This window comes from Accipiter gentilis, chromosome 21, assembly GCF_929443795.1.
Source record: "Accipiter gentilis chromosome 21, bAccGen1.1, whole genome shotgun sequence".
In the NCBI taxonomy this organism is placed as follows: domain Eukaryota; kingdom Metazoa; phylum Chordata; class Aves; order Accipitriformes; family Accipitridae; genus Astur; species Astur gentilis.
Window position 1 is genome coordinate 25,384,763 of NC_064900.1, and position 23,681 is coordinate 25,408,443.

Below are 23,681 nucleotides of genomic sequence, written 5' to 3' on the forward strand. Positions count from 1 at the left end.
ATACAAGAGGACTTGCTATAATTCTCTTAGTGTATATTTTAAAGTAGTTTTAAGAATTGAGGGCTATGTTAGATTACTTTTAAGAAGATGCAGATCAAACCTTCTAGAAACATATTGACCCCAATAAGAATGAAAGTGATTAAATATTTGATTTACTATTTCACTTCTGAAAATGCCAAGAAGCTCTCTTAATCTACTACAAATACAGATTTCATCACAATTTTAAACAGCGTCCTTTCGGGCAGGGGACTATTGTTACCTTTTTGTCAATAAACAAAACCTAGACAAAAGTTTTCACTAGAATGTGTCCATGATATCCTTTATAGAAATCAGTGTAATATTTATTACAGAAAATGTTTAAAATTTTTATGTAAAATAGATAGGAAATATTGTGCCTTAAAGTCAATATTTCTATTTAACTGGCACTTTGGTTTTCAGCACAACTTAGCAGTATTAGACTGAAGAAGCTTTGATCTTAGAAACTCACTGTGGTATCTGATCTAATCTGTGCTTTCTTTTAGCTATAAACAACCTTATTAAAATATTGACAGTTAGAGGATTTGCAAAAAAAACCCACAACAAACAACCCCAAAACTGATGGAAGGAGTATCAACTACACAGACAGGTTGGGTGTGTTCATTTTAAAGATTTTGTGTACATGTTCTAACACTATTAACTTCTTTTGTAATTCATTGTGAAGAGACAATCATTGAAAAGAAAATATAGTTTCTCCTTGCTTAGGCGGTGTTTGCATTAAATCATTTTTAGCACAGAATAAAAAGATACTTTGTGCTAAGCCACAAGCTCTAAACAAAGTAATTGCTAGAAAATTTAAAAAGGCAGCATGAAATGCAAGAGAAGAGCTCAATCTACTTAATCATACCTAAGGGTTGCAAAGTCACCCTACAGACTGAATGACTGTTTACTAATAGATTTTGACAGGTAATTTCACTGATAGTCCACCCACTTTCTAACTTTATGTTAAGTCCTACATCCAATGAAATCAACTGGAAGTTTGCAGTTGATTAGCACAAGAATGTGGTTCATGTGCTTCTGGGAGCAGGGGAAAGTAAGCAGATCTGGGGTCATTTCAAGTTGTTGAGCATCACAGACAAGCTGTGGGAATATCAGTCCTTGTTTCTGCATGTTCAGCTCCAGCTGATACGGGATGCATAATGGTTTTGGGAACACTGCTTAAGCCTGCTCACATGTAAATTAAATTTCTAGACTGAAAGAAAAATTAAAAACACAAAATAGAAAGACCACAGGAAATCTGTTGGAAATGTATCTATATAGCTGCTGCAATAAAACAATGCAAATGGCAGGACAAAATGTATTTTAAAAAAATAGCAGAGCAAGGAAGCACATCCTGTATCTCCCATTTCCTGGCCTCCATGCTGTGTCAAGTCTGCCTCCTCACCTAGTTTCCAGGATCATTTGATGGACTTCTAAGTTTCAAATCATATCCTGTTACAGGCCAGTTGTACGGAATTACATGGCAGTGGTAGGGAGGCACTGGTCTTTGTCACAAGGGAGACCTTGATGCTCAGCACCAGACACACCAATCCCCACATTCCTGCTGCAGTATGTGGAACAGTAATTTAAATGTTTAAGGAGGTGTTGCTAGTACTTGCTATCTCCTTTTCAGCTATGTAAAAACTAAGCCACAGGCTTTGGTCTGAAATGTGGTTTATATCTAGAAAGTTTCAAAAGGAGAAAAAAAGTGCAATTAAAACAGGCTGGAACTTTTCAAGAGGGAGAAAAATATTCCAGATTTTAAAAAATTTTAATATTCTCTTTTAAGTTCTGTAATTAATAATGGAACCTATTCTGCACTCATAGCCCAAGCAAAGTTCTATTGGACTTTATATTTAGTGGCAGTTAAATCACATCTAGAATGAATATACACAGAAAATGTGAATAAGATTTAAAATGTCAGCATTTTTTTGGAGTGGCAGAAAATTTAACATGCATTTGAAATCACATTCTTATTCTGTTTTATTATAAAGCTCTTTGATTTTTTAAAATATAAATTGAGGCTCTGTTGAGACAGATTTCTGATTTCCACAAGTTTTGACACTAGACCCCATCTCAAGGTTGAAGAGCAAACACTGACTGACTTGTTTCTAAAGAATTTACAGTTTTCAACAAACCTAAGAGTCAGTTGCCTTTTCTGTACCAAATAATTGTGGGGAAGATACTATGACTTAATTAATAGGCATGCATGGTGAGACTACTGCCCTTGGTGGAATGGTATCTTGATTCTCCCCACCCCCCTCAGATGAATAAATAAGATTTCAGGTTTAATTTTTTGATGCACAAGAGAAAACATGCTAGAATAGAAACTTACACTGCTTGAATAGTTCTTTTGTGCTGATTTACTGTAGAACTACGTTGACATCAGTATCCCCCACAATTATTTGATTTTCTGGAGTTCTTGCAATGTCCAGTAACAGACCCAAATGTTGATTATTTACTGTAATAAAAAACCAACCAACCAACCAAACAAACAAAAAAAACCAAACAAAAAAATTTCTAATCATAGCAGAAGGAGTTAACAGAGGAAGAGGTGGCTTCCCTCCCCTACTGGGATTATCATTATTAGCTGAAAAAATTATAACTTTCTGTATATTCAAAGCAATTTTCTGTATAGTCTTATAAATTCCCTTAATAACATTAACCATTAATAATAATTAATAACATTAATTGTTGAACATTATCCCGTATCTTCTGCTAAAATGAAACACCTGAAATTATATCCAAAACTCAGTGAAGTCCATGGAAGTTCTTCCAGGAATGGATAATGATTCAGATCTTAGGTCAAACAACAGGTTTCCTCTGGTGATAAACAAGTATTGTGACTTTTCCTCTTATTCTCTAAAGCAACAGGATAATATAGAAGTATCATTGCCTTTCAGTTCTGCAGGTAACACTCTAACTTAAGTATTTAGGGATTTTACTCACTGCAGGTGACATTTTGATATCTAATTAAATTGTTCTTTAGAGAAAGAACATCATAAAGCTGACTTCAAAAGACCATGAACCTTATAAGTTAAGTACTTGCTCTTTAAAAAGTGCATATTTTATGACACAAAAGTGTTGGGGGGTACACTTTCAGTACAGATGAATTTCTGATATGAATTTGACAAACTGCTCAAAAGGCTGCAGGATGTAGCTCATACACTATATCCAGTTTGTTTTCAGAGTGTATTATATCAGAACAAATGGCCATCATAGCGATGTCATTTTCCTAATTAAATATTATTTCTATTTAATGATATTGTACAGTATCTTCACCTCATTACATTTTTGTTGTTGTTGTTATATAGGAGAATCCCATTAAGTCTGTTTAAATAATCTATAAAATTCAGTAGAATGTTGATTTTCCATTTATTCACTGAGGAGAGTTCAGGCCACAAAAAAAAGCTTTATTTGCTTAAAAACTGTAAAAAGAAAATAATTTAGTTCAAAGAGATATGAAAGATAAAGCACCAAGGGGAAGATTACAGTACTGTCTCTAACTCATTGGCCTTCCACATTTGACTCTAGCTGTTAAATATGCAATCCAAGTAAAGATAGAATTGTACTTTTTTTGCTATTTTCAGACAAAGCTATCACAGAGTCGCAAAGTTTTTAACTTCCTCAGCAGTCTTGCATTTTCAGATTTACCAGATATTTCATTAAAATCAGAACTCAGTATGCACTTTCCATACCCTTTGAACTCACTGTCCCTCTTTTTTTTAAAAAAAAACCTATATATATTTTAATGGGAAAAGAACCATTTATTACATTCAGAGTGTTTGATTTCAGTGTTCACCTGACTCGTTCTTGTGGGACATCCAAAACACTTTAGTTCTACTATAGCAGGCACTTGCAACAACAACAACAACAACAACAACAAAACAAAACAAAAAAAGTTTGCTTTCTCATTTTCTGTCTTGCTTTCTCCATACTAAATCCAAAATGGTAAATACAGGTCAATCTCTTATATTCTATATACAAAGAAAGCTGAAATCTATAGATAGACTCAGACTCTTGATTTAAATGCAGATTTAAATCTAGCATTTATTTTTGTGTCATAAACCCATTACAAAGCTGGTTCAAGGTCAGGTTGGACAGGGCTCTGAGCTACCTGATCTAGTTGAAGATGTCCCTGCTTATTGCAGGAGGGTTGGACTAGATGACCTTTAAAGGTCCCTTCCAACCGAAACTATTCTATGATTCTACTTTCCAAGACTTCTAATATTTTAGGTGTCTTCTGACCTGTATTGAACTGCTTTTTATCTTTTTTTTTCTTTCAGAAAATATATATCAAATACCTAGCTTCTTGCAGAGCCAATAATAGATCAGAGCAATCTTCCTCCATTTTCTTATGTGACAATCCTAATGCAGCATATCTGAATAAATGTCTTCTTCATTTATTTTAATCCCTGAATGTTACTCTGTGATACAACTATCTAGACAACTTGTCTCTTCTACCTTTGTGCATTTGACACTAACCTATTACTTAAACCATCTCACTTTCTTTTGCATATCTGCTCATATTTCAGAATTCAATCCATTTATCTAATTTAGCAAGATTGTGCTGATTGTAGATCCTATCTTCCAAAACAGCTGTGATTCTGCTTAGTCTGTGGATGAAAACGAAAATCCAAATGTTGCAGAATGAGGTTTAAGATTTTGCTAGGACCACGCAGCTGCTTACTCACTCCCCCCCACCGTGTGGGATGGGGGAGAGAATTGGGAAAAAAAGAAGTAAAACTCCTAGGTTGAGATAAGAACGGTTTAATAGAACAGAAAAGAAGAAACTAATAATGATAATGATAACAGTAATAAAATGACAACAGCAGTAATAAAAGGATTGGAATGTACAAATGATATGCAGGGCAATAGCTCACCACCCGCCAATCAACACCCAGCCAGTCCCCCAGTGGCAATCCCCCGCCCCCACTCCCAGTTCCTATACTAGATGGGACATCCCATGGTATGGAATACACCGTTGGCCAGTTTGGGTCAGGTGCCCTGGCTGTGTCCTGTGCCAACTTCTTGTGCCCCTCCAGCTTTCTCACTGGCTGGGCATGAGAAGCCGAAAAATCCTTGACTATAGTCTAAACACTACTGAGCAACAACTGAAAACATCAGTGTTATCAACACTCTTCACATGCTGAACTCAAAACATAGCACTGTACCAGCTACTAGGAAGACAGTTAACTCTATCCCAGCTGAAAGCAGGACAGACCTACTGTTTTGCTTTTTTTAATTATTATTTGTTTGGGGTTTTTTATTTCCATTTGGTTTGGGGTTTGGGTTTTGGAGCGTTTCTTTTTTTCTAATATTCACCTTATTATTAAAATACATTGAAATAAGTTACACCTATGGATAAAAGGTTTTTTTGGGGGTAAATCAAGTGTAGCTCAGGGTGTCTCAAAGTGCACTAAATTACTTCTGCTGATGAAAGATCTTACAACATAGGTAAATCACAGTCAGTTGCTCACTGGAAAAAAATGCTACTTGTCACAGAGACTGTATTTTTATTTGTTCAGAAGCACCATAATCAGAAGGAAAATCGCAGCAAACAATTCTGCTTCTTCCTAAGGCCCCAAGTCTACAAAGTTCACCTTCAGTAACTCCACCCTAGTTTTGTCAGCTGACCGCACATTGTGGAGCCATTTTTGTCTGTTTTTGGAATAGACATGCAGGGTCAAAAGTCTAATCCTGTGGTCAGTAATACATACTTAAGGAAAAGTATAAGCAAGAGAAATCATTTACTACAGTAAACTCTGTCTTCAGCCAACCTGAGCCTTAGACACTTCCGAGTCAGGTGTGTTATCTTTGTGTTTAATAGCCTTCAATGCGTTCTACATCCATGAATTTGTCTATTTGTTTTTTTTTTTTGAGCTCAGCTGTAAATTTTTCATATGGTAGCTGCAAGTTCCACAGTGAACAAACAGGGCTGAAAAGAGGAAAATACATAATGAGGAGCAAATATACGGGGTTAAAAGGAATAGCTAGGTTCATCATAGGTCTTATTAGATCATCATAAATCTTATTTCATTAATCATCATACTTCACTGGCAGTATCAAAAAACCCCAATGCAATGCATTTTTTTACAGTCTAATTCTGATATTGTAACTAGGGAGAGCATGCAAATTAGTATTACCTAATCAACAGAAAAATAAAAAGTAGAAGATGCAGGAATAGTGTCATAAAGCAAGACTAGCACTTAAGTGTGAACAGATCTCAAATCTAAATGCTAGTGTTAAAACAGCAGTTGAATTTTATTTTGAGAAACATATAACCTCAAATCGTCAAAAACCCCAAACATCAAAACAGTCTGAAGTCTGCAAGTGAAATAGTGGATCATTCATCTTGTTTGAGTCATTCTTCCCCCTTAATTATATTTTGGAGGTATTCCCTCTGACTGACGTTTCTCTTCACATTTTCTGCTATCTCCATCTGGAGTTTGTTTACCAGAACTTGCTCCACTTCTCCCAGGCTTGAGATTCCACTAAAATAGATTATTGACATTCATTACAACATACAATATTTGCAGCCTTTACCTTCCCCTATGCATTTATCAGAGAGATAATAATGCAGAACCTTTCCTCAGATTTCCTTTCAGTTTGTTCTTTCAGGTGCAAAGGAAACCATTCAAAAGAAGTCAGTATAAGCAGATTTTGCAAAAATAATCTCCATTCCTTCATTTTAAAATATTTTTTGAATGACATATATAAAACATACACATATATACAAATACATTTGTATTAACTGTTACTCTCTGACTTACTGCTTGAAGCAGCCTGTCAGGTATAAAGAAAATATATCATTATTTCTTTGTAACATTTCTACAGTAAGAACAAGTTTTTCCAAGCCCAGAGCTTAAGACAAGATCCTTTTTCATCACTTCTGCTTTCTTGCTGAAAAAAATAAGAATCTTACAGCAGTCTAAGCAAATCCAAACTACAGCAGAAACTGATGAGAAAAATTCTAAGATCCTCTTTATAATTCTTTTTATCTTATTGATATGCTGAGTTATTGCAGAGTTTACTCCCTTACTGTTTATTTTAACTGTGGAAGTTTTCCATAACACATTTTCTATTACTTTCAGATTCTAAAGATATCGTGCCTGTATTCGGTCACCCTGTCCATATGAGTAGTGTGGGGATAAGGGGAAGGGAAAACAGAATAGAAAGTGTGAGAGAAGAAAGACATAGGCAAAGACTCTGAACTGTATCTTTAAAAACCTGAAAAGCCCCATCTCCATTAGAAAATGCAGGAACATATAAAAAGCTAGGAGTACAAAACTGGCAGAAGAGTTGGTTGGATATCAGACCTTTCCCAACATTAACCAGATTATTTAATACCACTATCTGAACTCAGATATCTCCATAAACATAAGCCTTCTTTATACAGACAGGAACATTTAATGGAGAAAGGAAGACCAACTTTCATGAGGTTGTTGATTCTGTTTTCTTTGAAATCTATTGTTCTATCCTACAACCACGTTTTGTCATTTTGTGGGTACTTTCTTTTTTTTACATTATCAGTAAAGAATTACCATAAAATCGTAAACGCCATTTTTAACTGCAAGTCAAACTGTCAGGAAAAGTAAATATGACATTGTGTTAGAATCTTACCATGTGAGCCTCCATGATACATGGCAACTACACGCCACAACCAGGTCAGTAACGATATTCTTTAACTCCCAATATATGTATCAGTTCCCACAGCCTCCTGCACTTTGGCTACTTACAGAGGTATTAGCTTTCTTCCCTGAGGTGTAATTGTAAAATAAATAAATAAGCATTATCATACTGTGTGATGTATCAGTAGTCAGAAAGTGGCTCTTTCATCAGGAGTCAATGCTGGGTTGTTTGCTGAAAAGTATGTCTGGCTGATAGGGCTACAAGTCTATATAAGGGATATATGACTATGGTCATTAAAGTCCTCTGGGCAGTTTCAGTTTGCAGAGAAATTGTGTACCAGCTACATACTAATGGCTGATTCTACACTTTCCGCATAGCTTTCCCACCAGGTAGGTCATACTTCACACTGCCTTTGGACTTTTTGAGTAATATCTTAATGCATGACTAAAAAACACCTAGCTCCAATGTAAAAGACAGTGCAATTTATCAATACACAGATTTTTTTTCTATACATCAGGAGTCTAAGCCTATAGATTATATGTACTACTACTTATGTTCCATCACTGAAAGAAGAGAATTGCACTTGCCTGAGGACTACAGAGTTAGAAACACACAAAGTCAAGGACACTGCACTGGAAATGTCTTAACACTTACTGTGATTTTCCTGTAATTCAGTAAGATTTTTCTATATTTTAAGTGAAGAAAGAAAGTCTCCAGGGACTCAGCTGTGCCTTAGTCTATCAAAATGAAGGAATTTTTACAGGCCAAAATCAGTGAAGCTTCTTTGAGTAATGAGTGTTCTCTAGGAGGTGGCACAAAATGGCCCTCAGCAAAGCAGAGTTACTCAGGAAATAATAGATTGAACTCCAAACTACCTGATCACTAAATGAAAGAATGCAAAATATAAATGTAAGAAATGTCCTGCTATCTCAGAAGCATGGGCCATCTATTTTTTCTCTTCAGCTGGCATTAGGAGATACTATTTAGAAATATGCAGAGCATGCAAAACCAATCATCTTCTGCTGTCTATTCTCCTCATCTTTATTAGGGTTATTAGTATGTTTCTGCTTAGACCTGTTAGTATTCATTTCTGGACCTGCTGTCCAGCAATTGGTCTAATCCCTTGAACCTGCTGATGCTGTCTTCCCCCACAATTTCCTGTGGCAGCAAGTCACACAAGTTTATTGTCTACTGTGTAAACTATCTGTCTCAAATCAACCTCACTAGCTACATCAACTGCTTCCTAGGTTTTGTATTGTGGGTATTACAACTTGTAAATTTGGAGATTTCACTGTGCCTGCCCTGCCCTGCCCTGATTTTGGCAGGCTGAGCCAGTATTTCCCTTTACAGAAGGCATACTGTCACTTTCTCAAAAGTCTGTTTCTGCATGCACTCAGTCTTCTTAATTCATATGACAGACTCTGCCATCTTACCTGTGACAGAAGTCATGGCCACTGGTCTGTGGTACCCAGGACTCTCTTTAGAGCTCAGGAGTGGCAAGATATGCCCACAGAGTATCTTAAGCCTATAGCAACAAAACAATACTAGATTGATTGCCAAAAAGTCTTAATTCCACAACCTAAACAAACAAATATCCCACTACATTCAGCGTGACATAAGCATAAACTCCTGTGTGCTTCATTGAATAAGAATGAATAAAGCATGTGCTTAAAGGCACTGCTGACCTAAAGCAGAGACACCTATTACCAGCTAAAGAGCCTCCACTAGTGTTAATATTCTCTTGGCACAGCTACCAAGCACAAAGCTGCAGCAGTAACTATAACAGCAGTTATACCTACAGTAGTGCCCCAAAATAGCCTTTTTTTTTACTGCCCCTCCAAATGCTTGCAGAATAAGTCATTCCAAGCAAACATCAGAGTATTTGTGTGGAAAAGTATGCTGAGTGAGGTTGAAGCCTCAGAGAACCTAGTATCACAACAGTTAGTTTACACAGACTGCTTATCGGGAGAAATGGTCAGAAACATGCTGATTTTTGTCCACAACATGAAAACAGAGAGAAAACATCTAAAAATAATTAGCTGGCATTCTCTATTCTGTGTATGGTACCTATGAAGACAGAACTTGCCACTCTTGAAGTGATCAGTAAGACACACGCACAGTGATCAGGAGCTTTTGGTATGTAGTGACATATCTCATTAATTCTTAATGCTCTTAATTTTAATACTAATTTAAAAAAAGTATTGCAAGACCACAATGCCAGTCCAGCTGAGCTAGGAGATCTGATTTGAAAAACCATCCCTAAGACTCAGACTGAAATTTTGCCCGTGGTCTGTTAACTTGCATTCTATCAGAAATGCTATCTTGACCTAAAATGGGTTGCTGTAAATGAAACAACAAATTAAGTAAGTATGGGGACTTCCAAAAACTTTTTTTTATCATCAGAAAAAGTTAGTGTTTTAACTCACAACTCCTGCCTAGTCTACTACTAATGAAAGATTCACTAAATCATCTTCATGGAGGTCAAAATGTCAATTAGGAAATTCTCTTCAGTGATAAATTGGAGATGTGGAACAAATTATTAGATCAGCTTTTTCTAGAGTTCAATTACCCTTCTATTCCTTTTAAAAACATAAGAAAATTCAAAGTAAGAGCTGAATTTTTTACCATTAAATATTTCTTTTCTTTTTAATTGTATAGAAAATTACCTTGGAACATTTGGGTTTACCTAAATTACATTTTAGTTAAATTTACGTACATTTTTACTTTTACCAGTGCTATTTATTTACTAGCAGCAATGCAATTAATGGCTATAAAATCATTTAAGAGATATCCTGCAAGTTAGTAAGTGTACTAATAATCTCAGCTATATTCATTTAAATAAAATGCATCTTTCTAAACTACACAGAATTAAAATACAGCAATTTATGAAGAGCAAGCAAAAATATCAAGTAATTTAAATGACAAAATACTCTTTCCCTGTTCAGACTTCTAGAAATAAAGAATCTACCAAGAATTTACAGATAAAATGATCCATTTTCCTGAAACAAACAATAATTAAGAAAACAGTTGTAATACCTCAGCAAACTGAAATACTAGCATTTTTCATTCTTATTTGCAACACTACTGTCTGTGTAAGGCTTGTCGTATATATTGAAGATGCGTACTATTGAACAAAAAATAATCTTCTTGAATTTCAAAACTGCAGGACGCTCATAGTAAACACTGTAAACACCTTTGGCTTAATTATACTACTTAATACAAACGTTTATTATAACAACATTTTCAGTAAAATGGCAGGGAAGCAGAAGCAAGTTCTTATACCAGTAGTTCCCAACTCACCTTAAGGATCAAAACTGAACTATTTATGCCCACTGGAAAATTGCCACAAGCTGTAAGGATGTCGTATGCTTAGCTAATGTGCTTGTGATGACAGAGAGTGTGAAAAAAACTTCCCAAGAAGTTTTTATACATAGTATGGGATTAAATTGTCCAACCGTGTTGCAAAAAAAAAAAAAAAAAAAAAAAAAAAAAAAAAAAAAGACATGTACCCAAATCTTGAAGTGAAGCCATGACATAGCCTGGGCTCTGCAGTCATATGCTTGTCTATCTTCAGCTGAGAATGTACTCAAATACTGATTTTTCAATTCTCCCAGGTATGGTGAGGTGTCCAGGTATTAACTGAGCTGATAATGAAAGACAATTAATTTATGCTTTGTTAATATTTGCAGGATACAGAGTCAAAACACATACTTATACAGATTTCACAGGTTTGGTCTTTTATGTAGATGTAGACAACATGCAAATTTTTGCAACGATTTTATTGAACAGATGCATGCTTTTCCTGATAACTGAGGAAAATGATAAATTTAAAAACTTAGTGAAGCCTCCTAGTAATTTTTTCTTAATGGAGTTGCATTGGATAATGTCTGTTTTGGACTCTCTGAAATGAAATTTGAGTATTTAGCAAATATATTCCTGGGCTGATTTTAGAGTCATAGACTCATTTAAGGTGGAAAAGACCTGTAAGATCATTGAGTTCAACCATAAACCTAACACTGATGAGTCCAAAACTAAACCATGTCCCCAAGAGACACATCTACATGTCTTTTAAATACCTCCAGGGATGGTGACTCAACCACTTCCCTGGGCAGCCTGTTCCAAAGATTGAAGGCCCTTTCAGTGATGAAGCTTTTCCTAATATCTCATCTAAACCTCCCCTGGTGCAACTTGAGGTAATTTCCTCTCATCCTGTCACTTGTTACCTGGGAGAAGAAACTGACACCCACATCGCTGCAACCTCCTATCAGGTAGCTGTAGAGAGCAATAAGGTCTCCCCTCAGCCTCTTTTCTCCAGAATAAACAAGCCCAGTTCCTTCAGCTGTTCCTCCTAAAACTTGTGCTCTAGACCCTTCACCAGCTTCATTGGCCTTTTTTGGACGTGCTCCAGCACCTCAATGTCTTTCTTGTAGCGAGGGGCCCAAAACTGAACACAATATTTGAGGTGCGGCCTCACCAGTGCCATGTACGGGGGAAAATCACCTCCCTGGTCCTGCTGGCCACACTATTTCTGATACAGGCCAGGATGCCACTGGCCTTCTTGGCCACCTGGGCACACTGCTGGCTCACATTCAGCCAGCTGTCGACCAACAACCCCAGGTTCTTTTCTGCTGGACAGCTTTCCAGCCACTCTTCCCCAAGCCTATAGCGTTGCATGGGGTTGTTGTGACCCAAGTGTAGGACCTGACACTTAGTCTTGTTGAACATCATACCACTGTCATCATCCCATTGATCCAGCCTGTCCAGATCCATCTGTAAAGCCTTTGTACCCTTCAGCAGATCAACACTCCCACCCAACTTGGCATCATCTGCAAACTTACTGAGGGTACACTCAATCCCCTTGTCCACTCAACCCCCCATTAATAAAGATATTAAACAGAACTGGCCCCAATATGGAGCCCAGGGGATCACCACTTGTGACCAGCTGCCAACCGGATTTAACTCCATTCACCACAAATCTTTGGGCCCAGCCATCCAGCCAGTTTTTTTACCCAGCAGACCATACACCCAACCAAGCCATGAGCAGCCAGTTTCTACAGGAGAATGCTGTGGGAAACAGTGTCAAAAGCTTTACTGAAGCCCAGGAAAAAAACATCCATAGCTTTTCCCTCATCCACTAGGCAGGTCACCTTGTCATAGAAGGAGATCAGGTTAGTCAAGCAGGACTTGCCTTTCAAAAACCCATGCTGACTGGGTCTGATCACCTGGTTGTCCTGTATGTGCCACATGATGGCACTCAGGATGCTCTGCTCCATAGCCTTCCCTGGCACTGAGGTCAGACTGACAGGCTTGTAGTTCCCCAGATCCTCCTTGTAGCTCTTCTTGTAGATGGGTGTCACATTTGCTAACCTCCAGTCAACTGGTAGCTCCCGGTTAGCCAGTACTGCTGATAAGTATGGAAAGTGGCTTGGTGAGCACTTCCACCAGCTCCCTCACTACGTTTGGGTGGATTCCATCCGGCTCCATAGACTTGTGTGTGTCTAAGTGGTGTAGCAGGTCCCTAACCATGTCCCCTCCCTGTCTTCCAGCTCAGGGGGCTGGGTGGCCTGAGGACAACTGCTCTTAGTATTAAAGACTGAGGCAAAGAAGGCATTATATACCTCAGCCTTTTCCTCAGCCTTTGCTACTATGCTTTCCTCCCACCCCCCCCAACAAAGGATAGAGATTCTCCTTAGCCCTCCTTCTGTTGCTAATGTATTTATAGAACCATTTTTTTATTGTCTTTTATGGCAGTAGCCAGGTTAAGTTCTAGTTGGGCTATGACTCTTTTAATTTTTTCTCTGCGTAACCTCATGACTTCTTTCTAGTCTTCTTGAGTTTCTACTCCTTCTTCCAAAGGTCATAAACTGTTTTTGGTTTTTTTTTTTTAAATTCCTGAGTTCCAGCCAAAGCTCTCTGTTCAGACAGGCTGGTCTTCTCCAGCCTGTTTTGGCCCAGCCTGTGAAATGGTACCTAAGCATTCCACCAAAGCACAAAAAGTTGGTGAAGAACAGCACATTAACTTTTGAAAGAGTATGAAATAAAAAAAAAAAAATCTGAGGAAACAATTTAGCTTTTACTGATACCATTCAGAGATGGGGATCTACCTGAGACATGGAGAAAATCTAGCCCTACCTCACAACATAGGGAGACAGCTTTGCAAGGGCTGACTCTGAGTTAAATTACACTTAGCTACCTTAACTAAAGAATGTTGCAAGTAAAGTTTTCCACCTTATTCTGAAAACACACTGTCCTTAGTGATTTATAATTACTTCTTGATTTGATATCACCACTAAAGAGATATGATCCTTAACCCAGAAAAGGTAATAGCCCCAAAGCCCAGTCACAGAGGAAAATGTCTTCACTCAGCACTCAGTATGGTGAGAATACATGTCTCATTTTAGCATATTTCAGTATGCATGATGTATTTTAATTAAGCTGTATGTAGGTTGTAGCACTATCTCAGACAGATTATTAATACAGCTGTACCCAGAAATAAGTGACATGTTTACCCCATGCCCTGGATGAGGACAACCCATAGCCCAGCTGCCTGTAGGCCAAGACCCAGCTGAAGCATTGCTGTGTGACTTTGGCCGAGCTGACTGAAAAAAAAAAAAAAGCTGTCAAGCTGTGAGAAATTACATAAATTAAAGATAAGACTGTGCAATAGTCAAGGACTCCAGGGAAAAGTGAAAAGTCCCAAGTGCAGGAAATTGGAAGACACCATCTCAGCAGGACTGAGAATCAGCCTGCACCAAGGTGCAACAGAGCTCACCTTCCCAGCCTGACTGCCACCAGCTGCATGCGGTGACTCATCAGGTGCCTGCATCAGAAGTAACAAACCTACAAGTGCTTAGCCTATTATATTAGGCCAGGCAATCTACTATGCATGTTAGCTTAGAAATAACTGCTTTGTAAACATAACTTTTCTATATTCCTTTTTCTATATAGTAAAAGGTTCCCAACAAAAGACAGCTAATAAAGCAATACTAGGGGACATCTGCCTGTGGCAAGGAATAACAGCACTTTGAAGGGATTGCATGTCAACCTGTTATTTAACCTCTGAATCTGTGTGGACAAAATAGGGTCAAACTTAAGTAATTTAAAAAAATGTAGCAGAATCTCTATATGCTTTAAAATGTGTAGAAGTCCTTTGATAGATGCTCTGCGTAGTATGAAACATAAAACTGATAACAAGACATAACTCTCAGACATTATATCACCAGCCCAGTATAGAAGCAGTTTTATGAATCGAACATTGAGCAGAAGCATGTCACAGGTATGCCAAATAAATGATCTCAGAGAAGATTTACAAATTCTGGAGTAGAAACGCTAAACTTAAATATAGATAGGCAAACATTTTTGATGAGACAGGTTGTACTAACTCCTATTTGCCATAGCTACTCATGTGTTTTCTAAGCCAAATGTGAGGTACCTCCAGTGTAATAGAACTTTTCTCAATAACTCACACTTCTATAACTTAAATCAATTCTCTCCCCACATTCTGTCAAAATGAATGTCTTGAGGCCTAGAAATTCAGTCTTTAATGACTAGTGTTGTCAGACATTGATAGCAAATATCTGCTAGATGGATGGAAAACTTCGATATGATTGCATTGGAACCAATCAAGAAAAGAACAGGATTTGGTTTTAATGGTCCTGAAGCTTCCTAGACATCTGTTGGAAAAGAAAACAGAGACAAAAGCTATGCATTGATTGTTCAACAGGTGTATGACAGCGTATCTCCCGATACCCTCTTTTACTGGCCTTTTAATCTCTATGTCCAAGGTTTTATTCCCTTGGAAACCAAAACATCATGGAAAATACTGTACATATACAAAGTCAGGATGCAACTACAGTTTTCAGAAAGTGCTCTAACATCAGTAATACTCCCAGGCCCTACAGGTGAGAGAGACAGAGAAATACTAGCTGCTTCAGGCTAAGATATGTTCCACAGCATTTAGTCAGCTTATCTTTGATCATCTAAATCCTGTTAAACTTAGATGCCTTGAATAGCCTAAACATTACATGTAACCACCAGACACGTCCCCATTACGTTTTTGGAAGATGAGGAAAGGTTTGCAGCCAACAAATACCTAAAAATGCCTGTTTACCAAGCTGACCTCAAAATTCAAGGGTGGCGCAAACTATGAGACAATACACTTCAACGTTCTTAAGAAAAACCTAAGGATGACACTGGATCAGATAAAGGGTCTATCCAGTCCCATGCATTTCCCCAGTAATACTTAATAAGGGATGCCAAAGGAAGAACAAGAGTAGGCAGGGATACCTGATTTTTCTGGTAAAAATTTTCTTTACCTCCAGCTATTTTCGTTTTAGTAAGTTCTCCCAGCCAGGTGTAGTCTTACTCATGTAGCAAGTCTCTGTGGATTACTCTTGCATGTATTTATCCAGTCTTGCCTGCAATCTACATTAATTTAAGCATCCATGTTACACTGTTGTAATGAGATGTGCAGACCTGTTCTCTGCTATGTGAAGAACCACCTCTTATATATTTTGAATCAGCTCTGGCTAGTTTCTTTTGAGTCTCACGGCTTTCATTGGAAGGGAATGTGAACACCTGATCTCTATTGCCTAATGCCACTTATGATTTTGTAGGCCTTTATCTTAGGCTCTGTAATACAAAATCATCTCTTCACAGCCCTAGCCTATTCAGTCTTTCCTCATACAGAAGGCATTCTTTACCTTTGGCCATGTATCTTTGTCAGCTTTCTCTGAACATTTTCCAATTCAATTATTCTCTTTTAGAGGTGAAGGAATCAGGATAAGTGGAATTCCCATACTTTCATATTCAAGGTATGGGCAAACTAGGAATTCTACAGTGTATTGATAATGTTCTCTGTATTTTCCTTTATAAAGCCTTAGCAAGTCATAATATTTTCCTATGCTACTGTGCATTGAGCTGACATTTTCATAGAATTTTATTCCATAACATCAAGATCTGGCTTCTGAGTAGTAACAGTCAGCTTAGAGCTTTACATATCATGCATATGTAAAATTAGGATTGCTCTTCCCCATGCATATCACATTTATATACACTGAATTTCATCTTCCATTTATTGCCCAGCCACTCTGTATTGTAAGGTGTCTTGACTATTTTTCATAGTCAGCATTTGTCCTTAGACTCCTTTATAACTTAATATCATCAGCAAATTATGTCACTTTGTTGCTCATTTCTTTCCCTGACTATTTATGAATGTGTTCCACCACAAACCCCTTTGCAATAGTGATATTACTCAGTTATGAGTCCTGCCCTTTATTCCTACTCCCTCTTTCTGGTACATTAAACATATTTAACCAATCAAGTGAAGAAAGAGGAAGACCAGCAGAATAATAGCAATACATTTGGAAATAAATAGTTAAGTAAACCTAAAGAATATGACTTACGTTTCCACTGGAAGTTTTATTTTTGTTTCTATGGCTGTGACCGAAGATACTGAAAAGACTTATTTAGAGTCATGAGTTCCTACTGCTAGAAAGACTTCCGAAATACATGTCAACATGAAAACTTAATGTTTCTGTAGTACTGGAAAAATTGAAAATCTCTAGTACAGTCAGTACTTAAGCAATCTAATCTATTTAAGGTAAGTGCTGTAAGAGTATAAGGGCTATTTGTGTGAAGCCTGACGTCTCTCTTATACAGCTGTACACAGAAAATTTACAACTCTTCTTCTCTCTACATATTCTTAATGCCTCATAAACAAATGCCCCAAGGCAAAAGTGAATTAGTAGCTACCGAGGTTACCATAAACAGAGATGCTTACAACTGATTACATTAAATTAACTGTTTAATTGAACGCATTTGCCTGGTTGACTAAAACAACAATTGTGTCATTTTTTTTCTAATTGTATTAGTTTCCGCCTTTGCTTCACTGCCCTTTCTTGGGCTAACTATAGCTGATAGTAACGAATAATTTTGTTGTTCATGAAGCTGTGATAACAAGTAGATGATTTGACTTTTACATTGTCTTCCACATTGATTGAGAAGTAAAATGGGTGTCCTTCTTTCCTTTCAAGCTCAAAGTTAGAATTATCCTATTAAAAATCGGCATTGTCATCTTGCAATAGCTGTGGATATAAGAATAGTAAGGAAATGCTACACAGGTTGCAGAAGAGTAATTTTCACTTATTTTGAAGAGCTTAGAAGACTTACTCTTAGACATCAGTGGAAGACATTTTCTCATCCCACAGAACATCCTGAATTTATTTTTTTTTCTTCAGTTTCCATTGGCACAAAATCAATAGCTCTTAAAAAATTCCCCTAAAAAAGGGGGTGGGGAGAGAAGAGGATGACACTTTATACAACTTGTTTGTTCATTCTGTCAGAGTCCTGATGTAACAAATAGGAAGTCAACCCTTTTGTCTTCACAGCAGGACCTAAACTGCATTTTCTTTTCTCATACCTTAAGTAAGTATCTTCTAAGGAAAAAGTAACTACATTAACCACTGGGTAGCTGACTAGTCTGCAGAAAGGAAAAAAAAAAAAAAAAGATATCCTATTTATGCCTCCCATTGAAAGAGTCCCATTCAGAAAATTTATTTAGTGAGAGTTGGTATATTTAATTAAGTACTTATTAAGACAAACATTTTCACTCCATAGTCCAGAGACATGAATACCTGTATCAGAGGCATAATACCGAAGTTCAGTTATCTCTTCCTATGCTTATTTAATTAGCACACAAAGAGGCAGATTTGTTTGTTACACCCTAGGAGAGCTCCCTGCTGGCTGTTGCCATCTTTGAAGAGACTAGCTGACTTTTCGCTTTCTCTTGCCTTCACCAGAAATTCTCTCTAAAGTTCTGTTTGTAAAAGTTGCATATATGATGCACAAAATATTTGGTTTTTTTTTCATAAATTATCGTATCTAATGAAAATGCTTTATGTGAAAAAAAAAAAATCAAACCAGCTCTCCTTTCTTTTTACTTGTTACAAGTAATAGGGTTGTCATTCAGAAAAACTTCACATGTCTTTATGGAAAAAAAAAAGATAATATCCATTTAGAAAGCCTCTGCCACCATACCTTCCCCACAAAAGCCAGCTAAAACAGTTACTTCACACCATTAGGTAAATCCTGTTTCTGAATCAAAACCCAGATGAGCCAGTCGATAGTTGACTGCAAGCATAGACACAAATAATTTTTGAAGAGAGGCGGCTTGTTCTTAACAGTTCATGTTTATTAATACATGATTTACTTGTTTGTATTTCACTTTTTTGCTGTGGAAAATTGAATGTTTTTTTAATATATATGTCAATATATGTTGCTGCATTTGTAAACCACAATTTCTGTAATATTCTTTCTACTCCTACTGATTATGTTACCTCCCACATTGGTGATGGAATTGATATACATTCATTACACTGAGATTTTTCTGGCACATAATGTTCTAAATAAATAAGCAAAGTCAATAACTCATGCCACAGTTGCAAATGTACTATTAAAAGTGAGCCAGTTCCCTGACTCAATCTGCAATACAGAACAAATGAAAAATGATTAAAATCATGCCCAGGGCAATGTCTATTACTTGTTCACCATGTGACAATGAAATCCTGTTTAAAATTTGAGGGTTTTAATGAAATGCATTAGCAATTCAGCTGCAAGCTCTTTTCTGCACTATTTCTACTGTTCTTCTTTCCCTTTGTGGCACAGTTCAGGACCTAAGACAGGGAGACGCATGGGTTTCACCTAGTGACAAGACAGCTTTTCTTGGTGAAACACCACCTTTTGCTTATTTATTTATTTGCATATTGAAATTCAGAATATTGAGCAAGAAAACTGGCAAGAAAACATGGGGTATTTCTCAACCCATGCAAAACCAGAAGAAAAGAAAAAAAACCCCAAGCAATACCCAAACATGTCTACTTCCATAATGGTCCTAATTTATCAGACTGCCCACATCTCAGCTCTTCTCCAGCTGATGGCACACAAATCAAACTAATCTTTTTCTCATGTGGTTTTCCTTATTTTTATTTGGTTTTCAGATTCCCAAGCCTTCCTACTGAAATACTGATAAAGGATTTTTTTCCTCCCTGTCATTCTAGTGATATGGTGACTGATTTTTAAATAATAGTTGCAGGGACCATGCACCACTCTCACTTTAAGCTCAAGTAATGTGTATGTTCTGAAAATCAGAAGCATTTCAGTGTCTTGTATAATGTATACAGGGACTAAGACAAGTGTAAAAGATGCTGAAAAGGTCCAAATACTGCAGGAAAATCATGTGTAAGCAAATTTGAAAAGTGCTTAATGTAAGGCAAAAAGACAATAAAGACCATTTAGACATCTGTAATAAATCCAAAATATTATTATCCTATTGCAGAATTTTTCAAACTTACTTTTTGCAAAATATTTGGAAACTTATTTTTAAATTTCTTTTCACCTGTTCCAAATGTGTAAAAAGTTCTATTTTCCTCTATATGGTTGTTCCAGATATCAGAATGCAATGAAGGTTCTGTATTTCTACTGCATAGGAAGAATAAAGATGTAATAAGTCCATGCAAAAAGATTCCAGAAAGTCATATTAAAAAGATTTAAGTACGTAAATATATATATATGTAAATTGTTGTATTCCCCGAGTCTCCACTTATGACTCAATTTCTCTTTTATTCTTCATCAATAAGGGGATGCTCAATTATAAGAAGTAAATATTGCATTCTTCTCTTTGATGCTTTGTGTGTGGAAGTTAATTTTAGCCCTCAAAAAACAGAGAAGTTGCCTCTCAAAAATAAAAAAAAAAGGGGTTTTTTAATATTTTCTTCCCCCCCTTTTTTTTTTTTCCTTCTTCCCTCCCCAATTTCCCTCATCTGTGAGGGTAAGAATCTTGCCTAAAATCCTCTCTTTTGCTAGTTCCTGATCATCATTACCAGCACCAGAATTTTTCTGCTGCAGTGATACTACCTCAGCTGGAGGCTGTCAACACAGTGAATATGACTAGCTTCTCTGAGGTGAGTTTTACTTTCTGTTCAAAATATCTACAATTTTGCATTGTTGGCTCCAATCAGGATGAGAAGGCAGGTTGAGACAACATGTCTGAGTGTCACAGAAATTCCAATATAGCATATAGACAAATACTACCTGCTTCAAAGCCCAGAGTAACTGCTACTAAAGTTGAGCTACTGAAATCCTTTAGAAAGTAGCTCATTTTGTACACCTTTCTGTCCATGCCCTCTATCCTGAATAAAAATATAGATCATCTGGATTTACAGCGAAAGCCATTTTCCCAGCATTTAAGACAAGGGACCATAATTTCTCTGTGCAATCTTTTTTCCCATTGTACCATTGCATCATTTTGCTAGATACTGTTCAAAATACCAAATTCTGTGCCGTGATTTCTGATACCCCATGCTTTTGCACCTTACATTGATAATAATGATACTAACATGACTGATAGCTCTGAAAAGTCTCTACAAAACTCTTTTTTTTTTTTTTTTTTTTTTTTTTTTTACGGGTTGAAAGGCATGGGAAAGCTCTGAGACCTTCTATAGAAAAATCAAGTAAGTCAAGCAATATTGAAAAAAGATTGATCCTCATTCCAAATTGTTGAAATGTTAGTGTGGAGAATTTGCTGAGTTATTTTTTGTTGGTTCCACATTTCACAGAATCATAGAAAGGTTTGGATTGGAAGGGACCTTAAAGATCATCTAGTTCCAACCACTCTGCCATAGGCAGGGACACCTTCCACTAGATCAGGTTGCTCAAAGCCCCATCCAACCTTGAACACTTCCAGGGATGGAGTATCCACAACCTCTCTGGGCAACATGTTCCAGTGCCTCATCACCCTCAGAGTGAAGTACCTGTTCCTTACATCTAATCTAATACTACACTCTTTCAAGTTTAAGTCCATTACCCCTTGTCCTATCACTACATGCCCTTGTAAACAGTCCCTCTCTGGCTTTCTTGTAGGCCCCCTTTAGGTACTGGAAGGCTGCTATAAGGTCTCCCTGGAGCCTTCTTTTCTCCAGGCTGAACAACCCCAACATTCTCAGCCTGTCTTCATAGGAGAAGTTCTCCAGCCCATGATCATCTTCATGGCCCTCCTCTGAACTTGCTCAAGCAGGTCCATGTCTTTCTTACACTGGGGGTGCCAGAGCTGGACTCAGTATTCCAGGTGGGGTCTCATGAGAGCAGAGTAGAGGGGGAGAATCACCTCTCTGAACCTGCTGGTCACGCTTCTTTTGATGCAGCCCAGAATGCGATTGGCTTTCTGGGCTGCGACTCCACATTGCTGGCTCATACTAATTTTTTCATCCACTAAGTCCTTCTCCGCATAGCTGCTCTCAATCTAGTCATTGTCCAGCCTATATCTGTGCTTGAGATTGCCTCAAAGCATGTGCAGGACCTTGCACTTGGCCTTGCTGAACTTCATGAGGTTTGCACAGGACCACCTCTCAAGCCTGTCCAGGTCCCTCTGGATGGCATCCTTTCCCTCCAGCATGTCAACTGCACCATGCAGCTTGGTGTCATCAGCAAACTTGCTGAGGGTGCACTCAATCCCCTTGTCCATGTTGCCAACAAAGATGTTAAATAGTGCCAGTCCCAGCACCTACACCTGAGAAACACCACTCATCACTGCTCTCCAACTGGACATCGAGCCATTGACTGCAACTCTTTGAGTGCGACCTTCCAGCCAATTCTTTATCCACCAAGCGGTCCATCCATCAAATCCATGTCTCTCCAATTTAGAGACAAAGATGTCATGCAGGACAGTGTCAAAAGCTTTGCACAAGCACAGGTAGATGACATCCATTCCTCTTCCCTTATCCACCAACGCTGTAACCCCATCGTAGAAGGCCACCAAATTTGTCAGGCATGATTTGCCCTTAGTGAAGCCATGTTGGCTGTTACCAATCACCTCCTTATTTTCCATGTGCCTTAGCATAGTTTCCAGGAGGATATGCTCCATGATCTTGCTGGGCACAGAGGTGAGACTGATTGGCCTGTAGTTCCCTGGGTCTTCCTTTATTCCCTGTGTAAAAATGGGGATTATATTTCCTCTTTTCCAGTCAGTGAGAACTTCCCCAGACTGTCCCAACTTCTCAAATATGATGGATAGTGGCTTAACCACTTCATCTGCCAGTTCCCTCAGGACTCACGGATGCATCTTGTCAGGTGCCATGGACCTGTGCACCTTCAGGTTCCTTAGATAGTCTTGAACCCAACCTTCTCCTATGGTGGGCAGTTCTTCATTCTCCCAGCCCTGCCTTTGCCTTCTGTGTCTTGGGCAGTGTGGCTGAAGCACTTGCCAGTGAAGACTGAGGCAAAAAAGTCATTGAGTAACTCAGCCTTCACTATGTTCCAGGTAACCAGGTCTCCCGTTTTGTTCCAAAGAGGGCCCACATCTTCTTTAGTTTTCCTTTTTTTCACCAACAGACCTATAAAAGCTTTTCTTGTTGCCCTTGATGTCCCCAGCGAGATTTAATTCTGTCAGGTCTCTGGCTTTCCTAACCTGATCCCTGGCTGCTCAGACAATTTCTCTGCATTCCTCCCAGGTTATCTTTCTTTGTTTCCACCCTTTGTAGGCTTCTTTGTTGTGTTTGTGTTTGTCCAGGAGCTCCTTGTTCATCCACACAGGCTTCCTGGTGTTTTTGCCTGACTTCCTCTTTGTTGGGATGCATTGCTCCTGAGATTGGAAGAGGTGATTCTTGAATATTAACCAACTTTCTTGGGCTCTTCTTTCCTCCACAGCTTTATCGCATGGTAGTCTACAAAGCAGATCCCTGAAGAGGCCAAAGTCTGCTCTCCTGAAGTCCAGAGTAGTGAGCTTGCTGTGTGCCCTCCTTGCTGCCCTAAACATCTTGAACTCCATCACTTCATGGTGACTGCAGCCAAGGCTGCCCTTGAGCTTCACATTCCCACCAGCCCCTCCTTGTTGGTGAGAACAAGGTCCAGCATAGCACCTCTCCTCGTTGGCTTATTTAATCATTCTATTTTGGTGGGAAGAAATGAACCCAAAACAAAGGAAGATTTTCATGCACCTTCAAGCTCTATGGTAAAATGTACTACCGAACTACATATATTCT